This window comes from Nerophis lumbriciformis, linkage group LG09, assembly GCF_033978685.3.
Source record: "Nerophis lumbriciformis linkage group LG09, RoL_Nlum_v2.1, whole genome shotgun sequence".
NCBI lineage: Eukaryota > Metazoa > Chordata > Actinopteri > Syngnathiformes > Syngnathidae > Nerophis > Nerophis lumbriciformis.
The window spans coordinates 19,876,741-19,893,667 of record NC_084556.2 but is presented as its reverse complement, the minus strand read 5'-3'; the positions used below and the strand labels follow the sequence as shown (position 1 = coordinate 19,893,667).

Sequence of the window (16,927 nt, the reverse complement as noted above, 5' to 3'; positions counted from 1 at the left end):
TGTAATGAGTTCTATTTCTCATGCATTTATTTTTGCTGTATTTATTTGCCACACGTGGAAATAATGCCTACATTAAACTGGTCCGTGGTGAAAAAAAAGGTTGGGGACCCCTGTTTTAAAGCACCTCTTGTAGAGCAGCGTGTTATAGTGTTATAGCTTCACCTTTATCGTTAGTTTTTAGGTAAAAATTTGTCCATTCTCCCTTTTCTGTCGACATACCGTGTTTGCTTGTAAGTACCTTGTGATTGTGCATTACCGAACATGCTCTTCTGCTCGTAAAACCAGCAATGTCAAGACGTGACCACGGCGCGCCGCCATGCCCGTTAAAAAAAACAAAAAAAACAACATTATTTTTCAAAGGCAGTATAGCACTGTTTTTTATATATTAGTACCGCGGTACTTTACTAGTACCAATATAACGTACAACCCTAATATAAATACATACATACGTATGCACATATGTACGTATACACACTATATATACTGTATATACACACACACATATATACACATTATATATACACATATATACACTATATATTCATATATACATACATACATACATACATATGACCATCCATCCATCAATTTTCTACTGCTTGTCCCTTACGGGGTCGCTGGGGGTGCTCGAGCCTACCCCAGCTGCACACGGGCGGAAGGCGCGGTACACTCTGGACAAGTCGCCATCTCATCGCAGATAAACATATCAACAATATCAATTAAATATGTAAATCATTTCTACTATTGGTTCTGATTTAAAGTCCTCCTGTGTCCAAGGACTTATTTCCTGAGTTTGAAAACAATAACAAAAACAACAAAAGACGTTGTGATAATAAAAAATATTGCTCTAACCACTGTAGTATCGAACCATATACTATACTTGGTATTGTTACTATCGATATTTGTATCGATCTGATTGATTGATTGAGACTTTGTTCACATTCATGAGCTCTAGAGTTAGCATATCCTCCTACGGTGTGTAGTGTTAACATGTCACGTCCGCTGTTCCTCCATACAACCAACCTGCCGGCCCAGTCACATAATATATGCGGCTTTTACACACACATAAGTGAATGCAAGGCATACTTGATCAACCAGCCATACAGGTCACACTGAGAGTGGTCGTATAAACAACTTTAACACTGTTACAAATATGCGCCACACTGTGAACCCACACCAAACAAGAATGACAAACACATTCCGGGAGAACATCCACACCGTAACACAACATAAACACAACAGAACAAATACCCAGTACCCCTTGCAGCCCTAACTCTTCCACCAACCCCCCCCCCCCCCCCATCTCCCGAATTCGGAGGTCTCAAGGTTGGCAAGTATGCTCTAGTATACTCTGCACTGAAGCTGTGTGCCTTCATTGTTTTTGTAGCTGTTGTTTTGAGGCATGTTTAAAAAAAATTAGAACTAATGCTATTTGTGAAAGTCAAAGTATAGTATTTCCCATAGTTGTAGTGAGTATTAGGATTATCTCAGAGAGAGCATGTCCCAAATTCCAAGCTGCTGTTTTGAGGCATGTTAAAAAAAATAATGCACTTTGTGACTTCAATAATAAATATGGCAGTGCCATGTTGGCACTTTTTTCCATAACTAGAGTTGAAGCTGTTCTCTTATTTTGGAAAACCTTGTTTTTGATTGACTGATTGAAACTTGTATTAGTAGATTGCACAGTACAGTACATATTCCGTACAATTGACCACTAAATGGTAACACCCGATGACGTTATTCAACTTGTTTAAGTCGGAGTCCACGTTAATCAAACCATGGTAAAGTTACATTGTTTAATGCATCCAGCGGGGCATCACAACAAAATTAGGCATAATAATGTGTTAATTCCACGACTGTATATATCGGTATCGGTTGATATCGGAATCGGTAATTAAGAGTTGGACAATACCGGAATATTGGCTATCGGCAAAAAAGCCATTATCAGACATCTCTAATTTTCACCCAAAGCTTCTTGCCGGAGTTTCAGTATAAGGACTTGGTTGTCATACGACCCGTCTGATTACCCGCAGATCTTTCCGCATACTTAAATGTACAAATGTAACGGAGGCCAGCGTACGTTGGTAAACCTCACTCCCTAACATCTTAAGAGTTTGCGTTTGACATCGAGTTGCACTGTCATTCAGTGGACCCAGGTTCGGAACGAAAACAGTGGCAGTACCAGGTGAGTTACACAAACAAAGAATCCCATGCATTGGTGAGTTTTCTTGTGCTAGTATTACAGTGTGTGTTCGTAACGTGTCTTTATTACATCAACCCCCTCCCCCCACTCGGTACTTCTTTGCTAACTAACATAGTTACACCACAAGTTTCTGTACTATTTTCCACAGAGTGTGATCGCAAAATCAGCCATTTGCCCAAAGAAAGTTGCAAGTACCAGCACTTTGAAAAATAAGGTGAGAAACACTATTGAATTTAAGAAATAAAGTTTAAAGGTTGCGTTTATGCAGCTCTCCCCTTTTCTCATTCTGCTCATCGCTGACAAATCTTCAATAAAGTTAAAAGTGATGTTAAATGTTAAATGATCTATTTCAGTCATCATTCATATTTATTTTGCGTTGTTTTTTGCATTAAAAACTACACTTTTTGGGGACGGCGTGGAGCGGTGGTAGAGTGACCGTGCCAGCAATCTGAGGGTTCCTGGTTCAATACCCACCTTCTACTAACTTTGGCACGCCCTTTGTGTCCTTGAGCAAGACACGTCACCCTTGCTCCTGATGGGTCGTGGTTAGGGCCTTGCATGGCAGCTCCCGCCATCAGTGTGTGAATGTGTGTGTGAATGGGTGAATGTGGAAATACTGTCAAAGCGCTTTGAGTACCTTGAAGGTAGAAAAGCGCTATACAAGTATAACCCATTTAATTAGTCTCTTTAAAATGTGTATTTTCAGATGTCCGGAAAGGATTAAATGGATTGTTTTTATTTGTATTTGCACAATTCGGTCCTCGTCTGACCTTATGGAATGCAAAGCTAACTACAGTGTATAAAAACTGAGGTAGCATTGAATTGGTCTTCCGAAGCATTTTGACCCACAAGATCAGTTACTGTTTTGAAACAGCATCTGGCAATGTTCATCTTGATAAATACCTCATGCAAAGGCCTGTATTTTTTTAAGATTAGGATTCATGCATTACTCACTGAGCCGTGAGGGAAAAGTGAAAATAAACCATGGATACCCATTGTTGGAGCGCACCATGCCAACTAACAAACAGATCATCAAAACCTTTATAATGTGCTACATTTTGTGCAAGGTTATTCTCTAAAAACATGTTTCTCTCACTTAATGAAAGATAACTTAAATTCAGCTCGTCCACACATTTGTTGACTATACAAAACAGTATAGTTGACGGTGCAGTTTTACCAACATTTCCAGTAAAACCGAATAAGCTTTGAGGGAATCGGCCATGTTGCCTTTCGCAATACAATTTTCATGAGTTGTATGTATAGACATACAAATATAGACATACAAATGTTCCAATGTGCTGGATATGCGAAGATGAAGGTGTGATGAATGCAGGGCCGGTCCGTGGCATAAACACTCTATGCGGTTATTTAGGGCTTTTTTTTCCCTCTTTCATTTAAGTTTGTCAGTTATATAACGCAACGTCATAAAAGTTAAGATAAAATAAATGTTGCAGTCAAGTTAGTTATGCAAAATGGTTCAATCCTTCTGGTATTGCATTCACACACAGTGCTAACAATTGGGAACCAGGATGAGATGATGAAAAAAAAGGCAAAAATATGATAAATCTATACGTTGATGACTGATGATAAGAACCAAACCTAACCCCCCCCCCCCCCCCCCCCCCCCCTCGAATTCTAAATAATGTAAATAATTCAATGTATATACCCTGATGATTATCTTGTGTGATGACTGTATTATGATGATAGTATATATGATAGTATATATCTGTATCATGAATCAATTTAAGTGGACCCCGCCTTAAACAAGTTGAAAAACCTATTCGGTGTTACCATTTAGTGGTCAATTGTACAGAATATGTACTTCACTGTGCAACCTACTAATAAAAGTCTCAATCAATCAATCAAAAACGTGGAAGCACTGGTAATGTTTAAGTTACACTACTAAAATTGGCCATAGAGTGTGAATGCTTGTCTGTCAATTAATGTTGGCCCTACGATGAGGTGGCAATTGTCCAGGGTGTACTCCGCCTTCCGCCCAAGTACAGCTGGGATAGGCTCCAGCCCTCCGCCACCTCAAAAGGGACAAGCAGTAGAAAATGGATGAATGGCGTGTGCATCTCATACCACATAATTGTGGTGCGATTAAAGTTTGAAACAGAGGAGTCACTAGCTTTTATTGACAGGGGAGGCTTTATCCCCCAGTAGATGCACTAATAATAATAATAATAATAAAAGGAGTCTAATAATAGGAACAAATAAGTAATATTAAGGACCTAAAGTCACAAACAAAATATTGTTTAGGGGCACACAAAGCCAAAGGATAACTATATGAGGCTTGAGGAGTCGACAATGTTTATCCAGCTACAGTCATGTCTCTTTTATGCATCATGGTAGACAAGATGGAGAAGAAGAAAACGAAGCACCGATATCAATATAAGCAGGCCAGTGTTGGCAGGGAGTAGCACCTTCTGTAACCCATCCCCCAATTCTTCCTGCTATCATCTCGCCCTCCCCTCCATCACCGAGTTGACTCCCTAAAATCTCCTCTCTGCCCGTCAGCCAGACAACAGGTCTCCCGGAAGGCCTTCGGAAATATCAGCGATGGCGGCCCCAACCGTTTAGATCACCGCGATGGAAGTCAGCGAAGGTGAAGAGGAAGCCACCTCTCCAAATCCTCCTCCTCGGATGTGCTGTGGGAGAATCTGAGGCCCTCCCAGCACCGGCCCCCGCCCCCACTCCCATCCCCAAAGAAGTCAGGTGACCAGATGTTGTATATCTGCTTGTCACTAGAGCCGCCATAAAACCACTTCATGTCACAGCCAGGATATGTTTGTCACAAAAAAAAAAAAAATAAGATCCTCCATCATCCTATGGGGGCCTCAAGGGATGCACCGCAGAGACAACAAAAGAGCATCAGTGAGGATATGAAGCATCCAGCATCTATCAGCCCCCTTGGATCCAAAATAGCAACACTTTCTTTCTTTCTTTTTTTTGGCACCGGTGTTGCAACTGCAGCTGCTGCAAGGCCTACACAAACGTCACTATTGATTAGAAACACCTCCCCATCACTTCATTTGTGAGGGGGTGCATGATGAGGAGATGGTGCAAAGGATGGTACAAAACATGCCAAGCCCTTTTTTAATTCATGCAGACATCTATTCTCTTTAGATCTAACCGCTGCCCCTTTAGTCGGGCCCTATGTAGAGTAAAAAAAAGGCTACAAAGCGCCAGTAAATACAAAAATACACAGCCTTCCCCCTCCCTCATCTGCCTCCCCCTTTCTATAACATCCCCATATTGCAAATACAGACGGCGGGATTACCTGAAATATGTCTTCACATTCTCTCGGTCCGGGTTTCGCCTGTGAGCCAGCACCTCTGGTGGATTCATCCTCTTCCGCTCCGGGTCCTAGTGACAGTTTGAAGGCGGCAGGATTGCCATTCTCTTGTCAGACCAGTTCCTGACCCTAAAAGCAGGCTTGTTCGGCAGGCTGGATGCTTCACTGGCTGCGCACTGTTCCCTAGCCCGTGACGTCATCCGCCTTGCCACGCTCATTGGCCAAGGGGGTGAATATTAATGAGAGCAGCACGTCTGGGGGAGGAGCCAGGAGAGGGTAAGAGACGGTTGGTTTTCTGTTTGACAGACTAACTAAACCTGCTTAGTGGGAGGGTAACATTAAAGCGCCTTTTATTTTGTAAACTTGCAAGATCGTGGCTTTGTGTTTATGTAAACACTCAGATATGATATATATATATATATATATATATATATATATATATATATATATATATATATATATATATATATATATATATATATGGGGATGGCGTGGGAGAGTGGCTGTGCCAGCAACCTGAGGGTTCCTGGTTCGATCCCCACCTTCTACAAACCACGTCACGTCCGTTGTGTCCTTGACACTTCACCCTTGCTCCTGATGGGTCGGGGTTAGGGCCTTGCATGGCAGTTCCCGCCATCAGTGTGTGAATGTGTGTGTGAATGGGTGAATGTGGAAATAATGTCAAAGCGCTTTGAGTGAGTACCTTGAAGGTAGGAAAGGACTATACAAGTATAACCCATATAGGAACTTTAGTAATTCATTACACATTGTTATGTATATATTATATATGTAAACATACAGGAAATTTATAAATATACAGTACTATATGAAAATACTGTAGCAAAGTTTCCTGCACATTTATTATTAAAATAATGAACACTAGAAGACTAGCATTTGTCCTGTCCCTGCTTCCTCAGAGTAGACTTTAAAGTTAAAGACTTAGACTTAGACTTAGACATCCTTTTTATTGTCATTCAAATTTGAACTGTACAGCACAGATAAGAACGAAATTTTGTTACATAAGCTCATGGTAGTGCAGGATAAAAAAAGCAATAAGGTGCATATATAAATAATACATATATATAAATAATGTATAAATATATATATAAAATAAATAAATATATATAAATATATATAAATAAATAAATAGATTACTGTACAGATAAATATATTGCACTTTTTCACATGCGTCTACGTTTATGGATGTATGTTATATTGTCTTTTTTATTCCAGCGAGTTAATCCATTTTAGGGGGAGTTGAGGGGATAATTTAATTTAATTATGATAATACATATACATAATACATATATATAAATATATATATAAAATAAATAAATATATATAAATAAATAAATAGATTACTGTACAGATAAATATATTGCACTTTTTCACATGCGTCTACGTTTATGGATGTATGTTATATTGTCTTTTTTATTCCAGCGAGTTAATCCATTTTAGGGGGAGTTGAGGGGATAATTTAATTTAATTATGATGCGTTCAAGAGTCTTACGGCCTGAGGGAAGAAGCTGTTACAGAACCTGTAGGTTCTGCTTCGGAGGCTGCGGAACCTCTTTCTAGAGTCCAGCAGTGAAAACCGTCCTTGGTGGGGGTGGGAGGAGTCTTTGCAGATTTTCTGAGCCCTGGTCAGGCAGCGGCTTTTTGCGATCTCCTGGATAGGAGGAAGAGGAGTCCTGATGATCTTTTCCGCCGTCCTCACCACTTTTCTGGAAAGACTTCCAGTCTGAGGCATTGCAGGCTCCAGTCCAGACAGAGATGGTGTTGGTCAGTAGGCTCTCTATAGTGCCTCTGTAGAATGTGCTGAGAATGGGGGGAGGGAGCTGTGCTCTTTTCATCCGACGTAAAGTACCAATGATTGTCACACACACACTAGGTGTGGTGAAATTTGTCCTCTGCATTTGACCCATACCCTTGTTCAGCCCCTGGGAGGGGGGGGGGGGCAGTGATCAGCAGCGGTGCCACACCCAGGAATATTTTTGGGTGATTTAACCCCCAATTCCAACCCTTGATGCTGAGTGCCAAGCAAGGAGGCAATGGGTCTCATTTTTATAGTCTTTGGTATGACTCAGCCGGGGTTTGAACTCACAACCTACCGATCTCAGGGCGGACACTCTAACCACAAAGCCACTGAGCAGATCATGAAATAGAATAATTCAAATCCTTTAGAAATGCTATATTTTTTTCTAAATAGTTGTGTTACACTTCATCCCAACTTATATTGTTTAAAACAAAAAACAGATCAAATTTACAATATTGTCTTGTGCCTCTGGGTTTTCACCCAGTACTGTTACCCTAACATATACATCTCTGAAAAATGTGGAATGTTCCACAGGTTACGTGGTACACAGGGAGTTGCATCATTCTGATCCTCTGCAGGCCTCAGGAACCCAATAGGGAAGTTCACTCATTTATTTTTCTGTAAAAACGAGGGGCACAGGGGGTTAAAATCAAACTTATTTTTTATGTTGTTTGTTTGTTCTTAAAACATTTATTTTGTTGAATGACTGTAATGTGCTTTATGTCAACATGATATCAGCATACATGTCAGATGGCTATATTTCATATACAGTATTTGCCAATTTTAAGAAAACATTTTGTAATGTCTTGCAAATTCTTAATGAGCGTCACCAATATGTGCAACTAAAGGATAGACTGCTAAATTGTAACTACTTTCCATTTAGGGAAATGTTCATTTAATAGTAAGCATATGTATTATTAATATCATTATGCACATCTGGTGTATAGCTTCAGCTATCCTGCATGGAAAGGCGGTCAGGAATTTAGAGGCAGGCAGACACGGCAACCAAAAGCCTCACTGCATTTGCTTTAATTTGCCTATGATGTCATCTTTTTGCTCTAGCTCACCTGTGATTGGATGACTAGCACAGCATCTGCTCAAGCTCACTAATAGCATGGAGCTCAAGGTGGAGGGAGGTCTCATCAAGGCACTGTGGATCCCAGAATGGTTGTCCTGACAACGCCTGTAATGTCGACACTCCTCATCGGCGAGCAACATGGCTGATCAGTGACAGCTGCTAATCAAATGGAGAATCTGATCTTTTAAAAAGACAACAACCATTAAAAGAACATCTATATTATTAAACTCATCAAAATCTCATACAAGGATTTTGTCTTAAGGGGTCTTAAATATATGGCACATCTAGTATAATCCCACACAGACATCAATCTTGGGAATATCAAGCCTCTCTTGAGCTCTCTCGAATGGTAGGCTTAAGCTGTGACAACACGCACTTACACATCTGACAATACAGGCCAAACATAATAAAGTAGTGTCTTAAAGTACCAGTAGAGTGGAAAAACAAGTTGACTTTATGTGTGTTTGTGTTTCATTGTATCCATTAAACCAGTGTTTTTCAACCTTTTTTGAGGAAAGGCACATTTTTCTCATGAAAAAATCCGGAGGCACACCACCAGCAGAAAACGTTAAAAAATGAAACTCCGCCAGGTCGCCCTATTTCGAGTTTGTTAGTGTTTTCCTGTGTGTAGTACTATAGTTCTTGTCTTGCGCTGTTATTTTGGTGGCCCTTCCTGTTTTGTTGGTGTTTTCCTGTAGCAGTTTCATGTGTTCCTTTTATTCCGTGTCAATAGTCGCTATTCCAGCTATTTACGTTGTTGCTATCCTTCTTTGTGTGGACATTGTTGATTGTCATGTCAAGAACGGATGTACTTTGTGGACGCTGTAAGTTTTTGCTGTCGTCCAGCATTCTGTTTCTGTTTACTTTGTAGCCAGTTCAGTTTTACTTTTGTTTTGCATAGCCATTGTCTTTCCCTTTCCCTTTTGTTAATTTTTGGTTTAAGCATTACATACCTTTTTACCTGCACGCTGCCTCCCGCTGTGGTCTGCATATTGGGATCACAACAAACCATCCTTGTCTCACCCGACACATTTCGACTTTTACAAAGCAATTAACTACCTGCTGCCACCTACTGACATGGAGTATTACGTGGTTACCCTGCCGAGTTTTACACAGCACAGACAGTAAGCAACGGCACATTATTTGCAGATTCTAATTATTGATTTGCAAAAAATATTTTTTGGACCAATTAAGTGAAGTTGCATAATTTCCCACGGCACACCAGACAATACCTCACGGCACACTTGTGTCCCGCGGCACAGTGGTTGAAAAACACTGCATTAAACCATATCCAATTGTATTTACAATCCGCTAAGTATGTGAAAACACTGCTTGAACATCACAAAATGTCACAAATTCAGTCAGCCATTTTGAATATTTCGCTCAGAATACCTTCGGCTATTTTCGGAGATTGACATCACGGTAGTAACGCTTCTGTACCCTGACAATGTTATCAGATCGGTCATACTAGAAATACGCAAACATTGAAATGTGGTGTTTATTATTCACAATCCTTATGTAAGACTTAGAGGTACTAATGGTAATGGCTCCTTATTGGGTCCATTTGTACACTCTCAGTTACATTAACATTGATATGATACATATGTGGGCCCACAGATATAAATGCCGTTAAATGTAGCTTTGATGTAGCAAGCTACTTTTGCCGTGTAGCTTGTATTGTAGCTTGCTACAATTCTCCGGGGATAGCTTTGCCTGTAGCTTAGCTACATTTAATCGAGAGTAACTTGTCGTTTAGCTTGCTACATTTTCCAAGTAGCTTGCCCATCCCTGCTTACATTGCTGTTGTTGACACACTAAGCCGGTGGCTGCTTCTGCTTAGGCCCCCCAAAAACGTTCCTGCAGGAACTTTTTTTTAACCCTTCGTGAGGATTGTGATTGAATCTTCATCCAAACAGAATTATGTGAGCGTCCAGTCAGTCGCCATCCCAGCGAGGGTGGAAATATTACAGTAAGTGTTTGTTTTATTTTGGTTTGTTATGGTTAGTTTCTATGTTTAGCATCTAGGCTTCTAAAACTTATTGCTCATCCTCTTTGTGTTCGGGCTCAAAAATATAAGGTCCTGGATAGGGATGTCCGATAATGGCTTTTTGCCGATATCCGATATTCCGATATTGTCCAACTCTTTAATTACCGATACCGATATCAACCGATACCGATATCAACCGATACCGATATCAACCGATATATACAGTCGTGGAATTAACACATTATTATGCCTAATTTCGACAACCAGGTATGGTGAAGATAAGGTACTTTAAAAAAAAATCAATACAATAAAATAAGATAAATACATTTAAAACATTTTCTTGAATAAAAAGAAAGTAAAACAATATAAAAACAGTTACATTGAAACTAGTAATTAATAAAAATGAGTACAATTAACTGTTAAAGGTTAGTACTATTAGTGGACCAGCAGCACGCACAATCATGTGTGCTTACGGACTGTATCCCTTGCAGACTGTATTGATATATATTGATATATAATGTAGGAACCAGAATATTAATAACAGAAAGAAACAACCCTTTTGTGTGAATGAGTGTGAATGAGTGTAAATGGGGGTGGGAGGTTTTTTGGGTTGGTGCTCTAATTATAAGTGTATCTTGTGTTTTTTATGTTGATTTAATAAAAAATAAAAAATTAAATAAAAAAAAAACAACGATACCGATAAAAAAAAAAACTATACCGATCATTTCCGATATTACATTTTAACGCATTTATCGGCCAATAATATCGGCAGGCCGATATTATCGGACATCTCTAGTCCTAGATCATAATTTTTGTTGGCTCTCAAAAAGTCTGCTTGATGAGCATTGTTGTTGGTAGGGAAGGGCTCTGTGGTTCCTAGTGTGACGTCATGCCATCACATGACTGGCTTCCTCATTATCCCTCAAAATGACTCGGGAATATCCGTGAGATTGACACTATTTTGATCATATCTATTTAACTTTGGAAGTCTTATGGTGTCATAACTCAGATAAATGACACTATCTTCAATATAGAGGCAATTTGTTCTTACACTTTACTGGTACTTTAAGTACACATTCACACGATTTCCCCTTAATGTAACTGATGGTGGCGCACCGCCACAGCAAAATCATAGCCACCACACTTTGAAAATAAGGGTTCTTTACGTGAAAACAAATTTAAGCAATATAATGTATTGTAGCTTCCAGAAGATGTTATAAGTCTGACACTGTTACCGTATGTTTTCTTGACTACAAGGAGCACTGTTGATTTATGAGAAAACGAAAGGATTTTAAGTGCGCCTTATAGTCCGCAAAATATGGTAATTTATAATAACAGAGCGACTAGTCCAGGGTGTACGCTGCCTTCTGCCCGAATGCAGCTGAGATAGGCTCCAACACTCCCCGCTACCCTGAAAGGGACATGCGGTAGAAAATGGATGGATGGAATAACAACAGATACTTCTTTCTAAATGTATGTATACATTTTTGAGCTTTTTTAAAGAAAATCATATCCATCCATCCATCCATACATTTTCTACCGCTTATTCCCTGGAGCTTATCTCAGCTACAATCTGGCGGTAGGCGGGGTACACCCTGGACAAGTCGCCACTTCATCGCCAGTGTTGGGACTAACGCGTTACAAAGTAACGCGTTACTGTAACGCCGTTACTATCGGCGGTAACTAGTAATCTAACGCGTTATTTTTTATATTCAGTAACTCCGTTACCGTTACTACATGATGCGTTACTGCGTTATTTTGCGTTATTTTTTATGTAGTATCGGCTAGAAACTGAGAAGATCTGAGTGTTGCAGCGCTGCTGAAGAGGCGACAAAAAAGAGGCGCGCCGCGCGCTGTCTGTGTGTACGTGTGTGTGTGTGTGTGGGAGAGGGCGTGTCTGTGTCTACTATCAAGACGTCATGGCGAACTCCGAAGCCGAGTTTCTTAAAATGGAGATATTTTCAGTACGTTTCTTTTATCGACCACAAAGAAAAGAACATTTTAGTTGAATGTAAGTTTCAAATATGCTGAAACAGCGACAAAAACAACATGCTTCGACGAAGCTAGTAAAGAGACACACACTTCACCTCCACCTCCAACGGCTGGATTTTAATGAGGCACTGCACACTGAAGGTACACACACTCTGTCAATTCTCTTATATACTCTTTCATTTTAAACTTTTAGAGTGTTTGATTATCACATCACTCTAAATGTTTTGACTATAAAGTTCACAAACCTAAAGAGGGATACTAGTGGGCCAGGCTAATATTTCCTTTTCTCTAAACTAAGTGGGGAAATGTGTAGAGTGTTCTGGGCTTCAGACATGATTTTATTTCAGAATTCCTTGAGAAAACGCCTGGTTAGGCTTTATGTATGTAGTGTGTGCCTTTCTTGTTTTACAGCTACAGTATGTTGTTATTATGCTGTTTGTTACTTATGTATGTTAAGTTGCAGCTATTTAAAATAGTTTTGTCAATTTGTTCTGGTCTGAAACAAATTGGCCCTTTAAAACATATCTTTGTCTTTGTGTGTTGTATGTAGAGCACATTGCTTAGCAGAGTTCAGTGATGCAAATGCATGTCAAGTTGATCAACAGATTGTATTATTCTCCAGTGCAATAACAGTACTAAAATGAAGGCTAAAAGGGCATTAAATGGGGCCTTAAAATTTAAAAAAAAATATATATATAAGTAACTAAATAGTTACTTTTCACAGTAACGCATTACTTTTTGGTTTAAGTAACTGAGTTAGTAACTGAGTTACTTTTGAAATAAAGTAACTAGTAACTGTAACTAGTTACTGGTTTTCAGTAACTAACCCAACACTGTTCATCGCAGGGCCAACACAGATAGACATCAAAGCAAATCATACAATGATTTGACTACGCCCTCATCGCCACACGGAATCTTGGCAATCCAGGGGAAACCCTGCATTCACTTTTTACTGCTTATCATGTTCATGGTCACGAATGTGCAGAAGCCTATCCCGGCTGGATTGGTCACCATTAAATCACATATTAGTCCCTTTGGCTTTTTTTGTATCATTTATTCGTGGCCGCTTTTTCAGAAAGTTGCGGCATGGAAGCTTTTAGGCGTATTTTTTTTACAATAACGTTGAATGAAATTGTGATTTTCTGAATTTGTTATCAATGTTTGAACTGTTCCTCGTAACCTTAATCCAAAAAAGCACAGGATTTCAACAAGAAAATTATTGATGTTTTACTCGTTTTATAGCACACAGCCTGAAGACTAGACAATAGATGGCAGTAATACCACATACTCAGAGCTCATTGTCTGTACTGTACTGTTTATAACTAAAAGCAATATTCAATTATATTACATTAAGAAACAACTGGAACTTGTGGTGCTCTGTCATCCAAAAGTTGCAGACATTCTCTGTGTATGTGTTGTGCTTGAAAATGTTTGTATACCTCAAGCATTCATGTATGGTCCAACACATTTACTTCCACACGTTCAGAGCATTTGTCAACCGATCTCAGCGGTCATTTTTGTTGGTAAATGAGAGACAATTGACATATCATTACCAAACTTCAACATCTCTAACATGTACATGCTGCCTCTTTGCCAGGTCAGCCATTAAAAATGAGAATCTGTTCTTAATTGCCTTACCAGAAAAATCTAGGGAGCAAATGTTTATATACCTCATTACCCAGAAGGCTTAGCGCTGTAGGCATGAAGTATGTCTGCACGGAAGGACGACAATTATGCCATTTGAGCAATAAAGAGTTGATATATACCGTTCCAGATGCTGTTCCTGCTTTGTGTACACAAGAAACAAACATACATTTGGATTACGCAATTGACAAGCGTGTTTGAGCGCCGCTCGAGGAGACTAATTTGATTGGCGAGAATGACACTGATTGGCCAAAATGTCATGGACATACAGATAAACAACCATTCACCCTTACATTCACACCTATGGACAATTAGAGTCTTCGGTTAACCCAAGGTGCATGTTTTTGGTCTGTGGGAAGACATTACATGTAAACTACTGTAAGCACATGCAAACTCTGCACAGAGATGCAGAGGATGGGATTCAAGCCCATGCAGAACCACCAGGCTGTACGGTCAGATGTGCCCTAACTGATAAGCTGTTTACGAAAATGCTAAAAATGTTGCATAAACATCCCTGACAAGAACCTACACCAATGTACAGTATTAGCGTAAGGCCACTGATGTCCGCTATAGACAGTGTATTAAATGCTCTTCATTTTACTACAGATTAACCTCTTTAAGCCGTCCACTGGTAAACTTGGCATGTCGAACATAATAGGTCACGCTCATCCATGCTACAGCTGCATTCACAAACAGAGCCACTACTTTTAGTGTCTGTTGTTGGCACGACACAGATTGCCAATCTCCCCCCACACTCCAAACAGAATTTGATTGAGGTTAGTGGGCCTCTGTCCATTTCATCATGCATGGTAACTATTGATAACAGTTTTTTTTCTTGATTGGAATAATTGTGCAACAGAAGGTTAAGCGTGGTCATCTGCACACAGCGATGGAAGATTACAGCTTGGTTTTTAAAGTGGTGCACTGCCAGGTTTTTTTTTTAATTAAGGCTTCGCTGTTCTGCACATTTTGGTGTGTTTAACCAAAGCGGATGCGACGGCTAAGTGTGAGCTGACATGGAAAATTAAGAAAGGAATTGCTGAGATGCGGAGAAAGGGTAGGATTAAATCAACTCTGAATCTTCCTACTCCTTTTCGGACATTTTGAATTCTGTCAAAATTAGGGATGTGCCGATCGATTGACCACCGATTGGTATTGACCGATTATTGTGAAAAGTATGTGATCGGCCATTGCCGATTAATGCCTTTAATTGCAGATCAAAAACGCTGATTCTCCCTGGTTGACAAGCACCTAGCAACTAATAAAAGGCTGCACTTTTGGGGGCAAATTTTGTCTATCATTTCCAATCCTTATGTAACACAAAAATACATGCATCCTTAATGGTAAATAAACGCTAGAAAAAGTCAGCTAACAATTGAGCTAATCCTATTCTGCCTAAGAAGCCCTCTAAAAAGCCAACCAACCTAATAAAACATCACTTACTGTACAAGGTCTGTTGTCATTAAGATGCCGACTGCTAGGATGTTAATATATTCCCATTTAGAGGAAGAATGACTTATAATCCTCGAGAAGAAAAGGGGTGTGGATGGAACCAAGCGTCTTTTTGTGTCGTTCTTGCCATTTCCGGGTCTAAATTGGCTGTCAAAGTGTACCAATTTGCCAGAATACATCCTCGTCTTTCTACTATCCAGGTGAGAGGCATGATTAATGATCTAGAATAAAGTTTGATGTGCAAGGAAACGAGGAAGCAGCTCATCAGCCTACCATGTCAACATAGGCACACAAGCTCGTGATCACGGTGCCGCTCTAAATAGTTAGTCTGCGTTAGCGCTTATAATAATAATATCATTAATACTTTGTTAATATCCAAGTCACAAAATGTAAATGGAGTATTGTTGGCGGTTTTTGGATGTTTTTTTTATTGGGTTTTATGAGTGGAATAGAGGACCTCCCGTTGGCTCCGCTGTAAGCGGACTTTTGTTTAGGAGTTAGAATGCATTAATAAAATGACATCCCTCGTCATGTCTTCCATAAGGATTGTAAACGATAGGCACAATTAAAAAAAAAATGCAATTCCCCTTTAACGCGTATAATAACAATGTCACTAATACTTGGTTAATATTAAGGTCACAATATGTAAGTGGAGTATTGTTGGCAGTTTTTGGATATTTTTAGGGGGCTTTATGGGCACAATAGATGACTCCCATTAGCTGTTAACCACTTCGTACTTGCCGAATATTACAAATTAGAATGCATAAAAAAAGAAAGACAGACATGTTTTTGTCTTACACAAGGATTGTAAATAATGGGCAAAATTTAAAAAAAAAATGTGCAGTTTCCCTTCAAGTGTCTCCATTCACAGTGTGGAGCTTTTCCCCTAAACTAATACTAATCACCTCCATTACGGCAAATAAACTGCATTTCTTAGTATTTTAGATATCATCATCAAGTATTATTATCACTGAAGGATGAGGATAAATATGTTACACACAGAGAGAAAAACAGGAACAGGCATGCTAATAGCTAAGCTACTGTATTCTAGCTTGAAACAAAACCAATAAATAAGTGCTTAGTTAACTTTAAAAAGTGATGGAAGCATGTTACAGCAGCTAGTAAGAGGATATTTAAGCCCCACTTAAGAACGTTCAGTTTTGGTAGATTTTGTCGGCATCAGTGGACCAAAACGGTAGTGTTTTGCCTGAAAGAAAACCACATTTCCCATGAGGACCAGCACATAGCAGTGTAAATCTTCAGAAACTACCGGTACTGTCACGTACATACAGACTGACACGATAATACCACAATGATTCAGTATGACTGATCATTCCACAGTAGGAACCTACATATTTTACTCTATATTTGCCTGTTTGCAGTCATCCCATTGTATTTTCTTTATACAGTCTTTTGAGTGTGTTGCGTGGCTGGTCGTGTCAGTGTGGAACTGCGGA

General features: G+C 39.5%; 1 protein-coding gene across 2 annotated transcripts in view; it reads right to left on the bottom strand.

The window, feature by feature from the left end:
* Positions 1–5,680, bottom strand: part of LOC133607584 (serine/threonine-protein kinase PAK 3) — a 63,425-nt gene extending 57,745 nt beyond the window's left edge. For both annotated transcript variants that reach the window (XM_061962346.1, XM_061962349.1), the window contains exon 1: positions 5,487–5,680. The gene's annotated coding sequence lies outside the window, so the exon portion shown is untranslated. The remainder of the gene's footprint in view (positions 1–5,486) is intronic.
* Positions 5,681–16,927: the final 11,247 nt, after the last annotated feature.